The sequence below is a fragment of the Lissotriton helveticus genome, chromosome 7, assembly GCF_964261635.1.
Source record: "Lissotriton helveticus chromosome 7, aLisHel1.1, whole genome shotgun sequence".
NCBI lineage: Eukaryota > Metazoa > Chordata > Amphibia > Caudata > Salamandridae > Lissotriton > Lissotriton helveticus.
Window position 1 is genome coordinate 699746799 of NC_136068.1, and position 7107 is coordinate 699753905.

Below are 7107 nucleotides of genomic sequence, written 5' to 3' on the forward strand. Positions count from 1 at the left end.
GAACGATTGTTCCGAGCTGCTGTGGAAACATGCTGGGCGGAGAGGGGTGACAGCATGGCGCACAGAGCACACAGACTTGCCGGCCAGGCAGCATCCAAGGGCCTGGTGCCACCCGACCCCTTCGGGGGCACGAGCTGCCGGGGTCGCTCGGCCTTGGCTCTGCTGGGTAGGGTGAACGACTTACAGCCATGCAACAGGCCCTCCATCGAGTCAGACGGTCCATGCGGGGTGGAAGCTCTTTGCTTGAAACAACAGCCGAGGTTGGCCAAGCAGTCCATCTCTAAAGGGACCAAGAGTGTCTAATCGATTAGAGTACAGCAGGGGCATCCCCTGGCAGGCCACCCTGTGCAGGGGGTATGCTGGCTTAGCATCCCCTGCCTGCCTGCTGCCGGATCATGCAGGCTCAGAGAAAAAGGACCATCGGAAAGGGGTCCAAGAGGCAGGTGCATACCCGGGCCCCTGGGGACCCCAGCGGGTGGGCCTGGGTGCCACCTTTCCCGTCTCAGCTCCGCCGGACTTCACGGAGGTCTGCCTGAGCAAACTCCGAGAAAAAAGACCACTGGGATGGGGCTGAGAGGCAGGTGCATACCCGGGCCCCTGGGGTCCCTGCGGTCCCTGCGAGCATGCCCGGTTGCCGCCTTCCCTTGTCTCAGTGTCACCGGACCTCACGGAGGTCTGACTGAGGTAAAAAAGCTCGTAGAAAAAGGGCCATCGGGAAGGGGCTGAGAGGCAGGAGCGTACCCAGGCCCCTGGGGGACCCGGCAGGCAGGCCCGGGTTCTGCCTTCCCCTGATTCAGAATCGCCGGACCTCACGGAGGTCTGACTGACTCTCTCCCTAGTAATATGGAGGAAAATGACCCCCCTTTCTTGTAATCTGTGCACACAAGGTGACAGAGGGGACCCAGGGTGCGAAAGTACCTGACCTCCTGGAGCCCTCGCTGGGATCTGGGAGACAAATGGCACCTCATCGGGACTTCCAGGGAAGTTCGGCCATCTGGTCGCCCCATAGGAAAGCATTGCGGGTGACCAGATGGCAGAGGGGATCTGGGCCCCGTCCCAGGCACCCTGCCACGTGACAGGACTGAGGACAGAGCCCAGGGTGGGGAGGCCGCCCTCCCCAGGGCATGCGGACCCAGCCCATCAGGGGCAGTCTCCCCAGGCCCACTGGACCCCATCCAGGGCATCCTGCCATGTGGCAGGCCCAGGGACGGACCCAGGGCTGGGGCGGCATCCTTGCCCGTCCAGTTGCCGGTTGTGGACCGCTAGGCCGAGAGGGGTCCCAGAGTACCTTGTCCCTAGTAATCCAGAGGAAGGCTACCCCTCTTTCTCCTGGAGGTTCCCTCCATCACTCGGTGCGCACGGGTTCCCGGAAAGAGAGGTAGCCTTCCTCCGGATTACTAGGGGCAGGGTATGCCGGGACACCCCTCCGGGCGGGCAGTTCCCTGCCGGGGACCAGATGGGCTGTGCCCGGGCAAAACCTCCCAGGCGTCCAGGGCTCCCTCCTCCATCCCGGTGGTCACGGGCAGTCCTCCTCCTGGAGCGCTTGCTGGGATCCGGGAGGCAAATGGCACCTCATCGGGACTTCCAGGGAAGCCCGCCAATCTGGTTGCCCCATAGGAAAGCATTGGGTGTGACCAGATGGCCGAGGGGAGAGGTGCGACCAGATGGCCTGGACCAAAAGGACTCCCATCTGCCCGCTCCAAGGCCTTCGTGGTAGGGCTCCCGTCTGCCCACGCAGGGCAGGGCTCGGGGGCTTGGGGACCCCGGCTGGACCTCAAGCACAGGGAAGACCACCGGAGCTCTTGGGCCCGGACGCCCAAGGGAGGACTGCCCGGGACCCATGGAGCCCGTCCCAGGCACTCGACCATGCCGTTAGCCCTGAAGGAGGGAGACCCGGACGCCCGGGGGACGACTTCCCGGGACCCATGGAACCCGTCCCAGGCACTCGGCCATGCCGTTGGCCCTGGAGGAGGGAGCCCCGGACTTCCAGGGGAGGACTGCCCGGGACCCATGGAGCCCGGCCTGAGCACTTGGCCATGACGTTGGCCCTGGAGGAGGGAGCCCAGATGCCCAGGGGAGGACTGCCTGGGACCCATGGAGCCCGTCCCGGGCACTCGACCATGACGTTGGCCCTGGGGGAGGGAGCTCCGGACGCCCGGGGGAGGACTGCCAGGGACCCATGGAGCCCGTCCTGGGCACTTTTTCCATGCCGTTGGCATGGAAGAGAGAGCCCCGATGCCTAGGGAGGTGTTGCCTAGGCATAGCCCATCTGTTCCCGGCAGAGCCCGGGAGGAGTGTCTGGGCATACCCTGCCCCTAGTAATCTGGAGGAAGGCTACCCCCTTTCTTGTAATCCGTGCACTCAAGGTGACAGAGGGGACACAAGGTGCAAAAGTATCCGACCTCCTGGAGCCCTCGCTGGAATTGGGCAGGCAAATGGCACCCCATCGGACTTCCAGGGAAGCCCGGCCATCTGGTCGTTCCATAGGAAAGCACTGGGTGCGACCAGATGGCCGAGGGGAGAGGTGCGACCAGATGGCCGGGACTGAAAGGACTCCCATCTGCCCAACCCAAGGCCTTCGCGGTAGGGCTCCCGCCTGCCCACGCAAAGCAGGGCTCGGGGGCTCGGGGGCTCGGGGAACCCGGCTGGACTTAAAGCACAGGGAGGACCACCGGAGGTCTCGGGCCTGGACGCCCGAGGGTGGACTGCCCGGGACCCTTTGAGCCTGTCCCAGGCACTCGGCCATGCCATTGGCCCTGGAGGAGGGAGCCCCAGACGCCCGGGGGATGACTGCCTGGGACCCATGGAGCCCGTCCCAGGCACTCGGCCATGCCGTTGGCCCTGGAGGAGGGAGACCCGGATGCCCGGGGGACGACTGCCCAGGACCCATGGAGCCCATCCCGGGCACTGGGCCATGCCGTTGGCCCTGGAGGAGGGAGCCCCGTACTCCCGGGGTAGGACTGTCCGGGACCCATGAAGCCCGTCCCGGGCGCTCAGCCATAACGTTGGCCCTGGGGGAGGGAGCCCCGAACGCCCAGGGGAGGACTGCCCGGGACCCATGGACCCCGTTCTGGGCACTTTGCCATGCCGTTAGCCTGGAAGAGGGAGCCCCGGATGCCTAGGGAGCTGTTGCCCAGGCTTAGCCCATCTGGTCCCCGGCAGAGAAGCGCCAGCCCGAGGAGTGTCTGCCCCTAGTAATCCAGAGGAAGGCTGCCCCCTTTCTTGTAATCTGTGCACTCGAGGTGACAGAGGGGACCCAAGGTGCGAAAGTATCCGACCTCCTGGAGCCCTCGCTGGGATCGGGGAGACGAATGGCATCTCATCAGGACTTCCAGGGAAGCCCAGCCATCTGGTCGCCCCATTGGAAAGCATTGCATGCGACCAGATGGCCAAGGGGAAAGGTGCGACCAGATGGCCAGGATCGAAAGGACTCCCAGCTGCCCACCCCGAGCCTTCACGGAACAGCTCCCACCCCCCTGCCCTTGTTGGGCTCCGGGGCTGCCGGGCTCAGGGGGGGCTCAAAAACCACATGCTGGGCCTCAGGTATGGGGAGGCCCACAAGCACTCCTGGGGCCCAGCCGGCCAGGGGTAGGATTGCCCGGGAGCCTTGCAGGTCTCTGGGTTTCTGCACCAGGGACCCTTGTCCCGTGCGGGTCTCTTGGCAGTAGCCGGCTGGCTCCGTACCAACTGCCTCCAGTTGAATGCCACCAAAACGGAGGTATTGGTTCTAGGGAAGCACGCGGAGCAATGGGGAAATCAGTGGTGGCCTTCGGAGCTTGGTGTCACTCCTATTCCAGCTGCTGGAGTGAGAAATTTAGGAGTATGGGTAGACTCTGCGTTGACCTTCAGAGATCACACCATGAAGGTGGCTGCCACGTGCTACGGAATTCTGCGTGGTACTAGGCCGGTCCTAAAGTACTTTGATCCCCCTACTAGACAGCTTATAGTCCAAGCCTCAATACTTTCTCGGCTGGACTACGGCAGTTCACTGCTATTAGGGGTGAATCAAGCGGAGGCCTCTAGGCTCCAAAGAGTACAAAATGCCGCGGCACGAGCCATTGTGGGCCTTCCCAGACACTGTTCAGTGTCTGGTACCATCACGGCCTTGCACTGGCTCCCGGTCAGACAGCGCATTAAATTCAAGGCGCTGTGTCTGGCCTTTAAAATTCTAAAATTTTCGTCGCCGCCGGCACTTGCTCCTCTTCTTATACCCTACAAGCCTTCTAGATCCTTGAGATCAGAGGGGCTTCATCTAGCCATCTGTCCACGCTTCAAGCTGAGCAGAATGGGTGGCCGATCCTTTAGGGTGCTAGCGGCAAGTTTATGGAATTCGCTCCCTGTTCACATTCGAGCCCTTGAAGATTTGCTCACCTTCAGGCAGGCGATTAAAACCTTCCTGTTCCCGGCATCTAGTTAATTCCTTTTCTTTTATTATGTGTTATGTTACAGCATCTGTCAGAGCGCCAGGACGCCCCTTTGCTGGGGCAGCTGTGCGCTATAAAAATACCAAATAACATAACATAACATAACATAACATGGACTTTTGGCAGGCCGTAGGACGGGAGCTCCCAAACCCAGACCCCGGGGCCGGTCCCTGCTTTCCAACCCAACCAGGCCGGGGAGATCAGGGAGTCTGCCCAGGCATGAGGGACCCCTGTCCCGGGCATATGGACCCTCAGGACATGCCCTCATTTTCCACAAATTTTTTCCGAAATTCTGCGTAGTGTGCATAGTGGCGCTACGCAAACTACGCCCAGCCCTAGTGAACACTTGTTTGAAGATGGGGCACACCAGACCTCCCACACCAGCACTGGCCCAGACAAAATGGATCAGTCTACTAGACCCACCTCCAGCACTCAGGGACCTGAGGGGCTCCTCCCTCTGGGGAGCCCCAGGCTACTTTTGACATCAACCATAAGCAATGGAAGACTCTACAGAGTCTTGGATTGTGTCAATGTTGCTGTCCGTGTGACAGAGGCTGAGACAAGGGTGTCCTCATTGGAGTACCAAGTGGTCACCCTCAAACTGTAAGTCTCCAGGCTGCTTTCTACCACAGCATAACTGGAGGGCATGCCGAAGACACAGAAAACGTATCTAGATGAAACAATGTCAGTTTCATTGGATTTCCGGAAGGAGTGAAGACATTGTGTGCTGTCAACCTGATAGAGGGCTGGGTCCGTTCCTGGATCCCAGCTGACAAGCTGTCCCAGTGGTTTGTGGTGGGAAGGGCACACAGCTCCTTGGCCCTCAGCCCCCTCTCGGAGCCCCCCCCCATGTCAACGAATAGCTCATATCCTCAACCATTGTGACTACAATGTGATTCTCTGCCAGGCTCATCTCCACCAGGTCTTGTGCTTTCAGAATGTGAAGATAATGTTTTAGCCTGACTATAAGCAGTTCAGCAGCGCAGATGAGCCTCTGAGGATGTTAAGCAGAAACCTATGTCCTGTAACCTGCAATACTTGCTCCTTTTCCTGGCTAGACTGAAGATAATAATCAACTCCTGGGCCCACTTCTTGGGCACTCCGGAGCAGGTGTGGCAATGGATGAGCGAGTGCTCCACTGATCTGATGATCAGGAGGTGTTGCATCACAGCTGGTGAAGAAGGCACATGTCCACTCTCCTAAGCCTCTTCAAAGGAGGTGTACATGCTCCTGCAAGATGCCTTCCGGCCTGCAGAGGAGGCATGTTGAGCCTTCACCCTTATTTTGGGTGGCTATTTTGTTCTGGCATGCTCACATGGTATGCTATAGTGGGGTACATTGGATTTGCTGGCTGGGTACTATAATCCCTCTGTGGGGGCATACAGGAGCCTCTAGATGGCTCTAGGCCCCTATTGATTGTTGTTATGTTTGAGGTTGGGGAAACAAATACTTCAGGGTTGGGATGGGTAGTATTTGGGAGGATGGGTTGTTTCATCTGTTTGTTTTAGATTGATTACACACACAACTGATATTCTCTCCACACATCACTCATATACACTGCGATGTGCACTTGTAGCACTCATACTGTGACCATGTTTCAGTAGATTCCTCCTGCTTTATTGGTCCCTTTTCTTGTAGACGGTGGTTAAGGACCTATTGTAGAATGTTCAAGGCTTACTAGATCATATCAACAGATCGGCTGTTCGGCGCTATGGAACACACTTTCAACCAGCAGTGCTCATGCTTCAAGAAACCCACCTGTTTGGCACCGACTGTTCCTTTCTTGGATGTTTGGGCTACAATAGGGTGTTTCATGCTGGGTTCTCCTGGGGTTCCTGCGGGTGGCAGTATTATTACATAAAGGATTCCCATTGAAGGTTTCGGCCTGCCATGCAAACCCCCTGGGGCAGTGTGTAGGACTGAGGGTCGACTTGAGGGTGACCAATTCAATTTCTTGCTGGCGCACGTCACCCAACAGCAGCTCCAGTACTTGCTGCAAGTACTTTGAGATCGATCTTTTATTGATCCTGCCTCAAGGTGTCACATTGATAGGGGGTGATTTTAATGCTGTCTCTGATCCTGTTTGATAAACCGCTGAACCTCCCCGGCTGGGCTGTCATGTGCGCTCTGCCCAGCTCTCCTCATGGGTGCACTGTATGTGCCTCTGCGGTGACTAGAGAACATGGCACACCAGAAGGCGCAAATTTACCCATGCATTGGTGATCAGATTTGGCTCCCTGCGCTGGATGTCCTCCACCTCACGCACTTTGAAATCCTTTCCGAGGCATATCGGATCATGCCCGCTTTTCCTTAAGATGGATTCTCCCGAGATGCACTTGTGGCACATATGGCACATTAACACCTGGTATCTTGTGGAGCAGAGCTGACTTTGTGGCTCAGATCGTCTCTAGGGAGCAGCAGCAGCTGCGTCGCCGACCTTCGACCGACCTAGACTGAAGACTGAAGCTGGAGAGATCCGACCTGCAACAGGTATCCCTAGAGGAAGACACTCTGCTGAAGGGCGATAACCCAAGAAGTTTATGAACAAGGGGATACATTTGGAAAGCTTCCCTACTGAATGGTCTTTAGGGATGCGGTTTCCAAAATGGTGCCCTCGATCCGGGATGCTGCCTTCATGAGCAAACCACAGTGGTGGTACAAGTTTTCGTGAACTACTACTGCA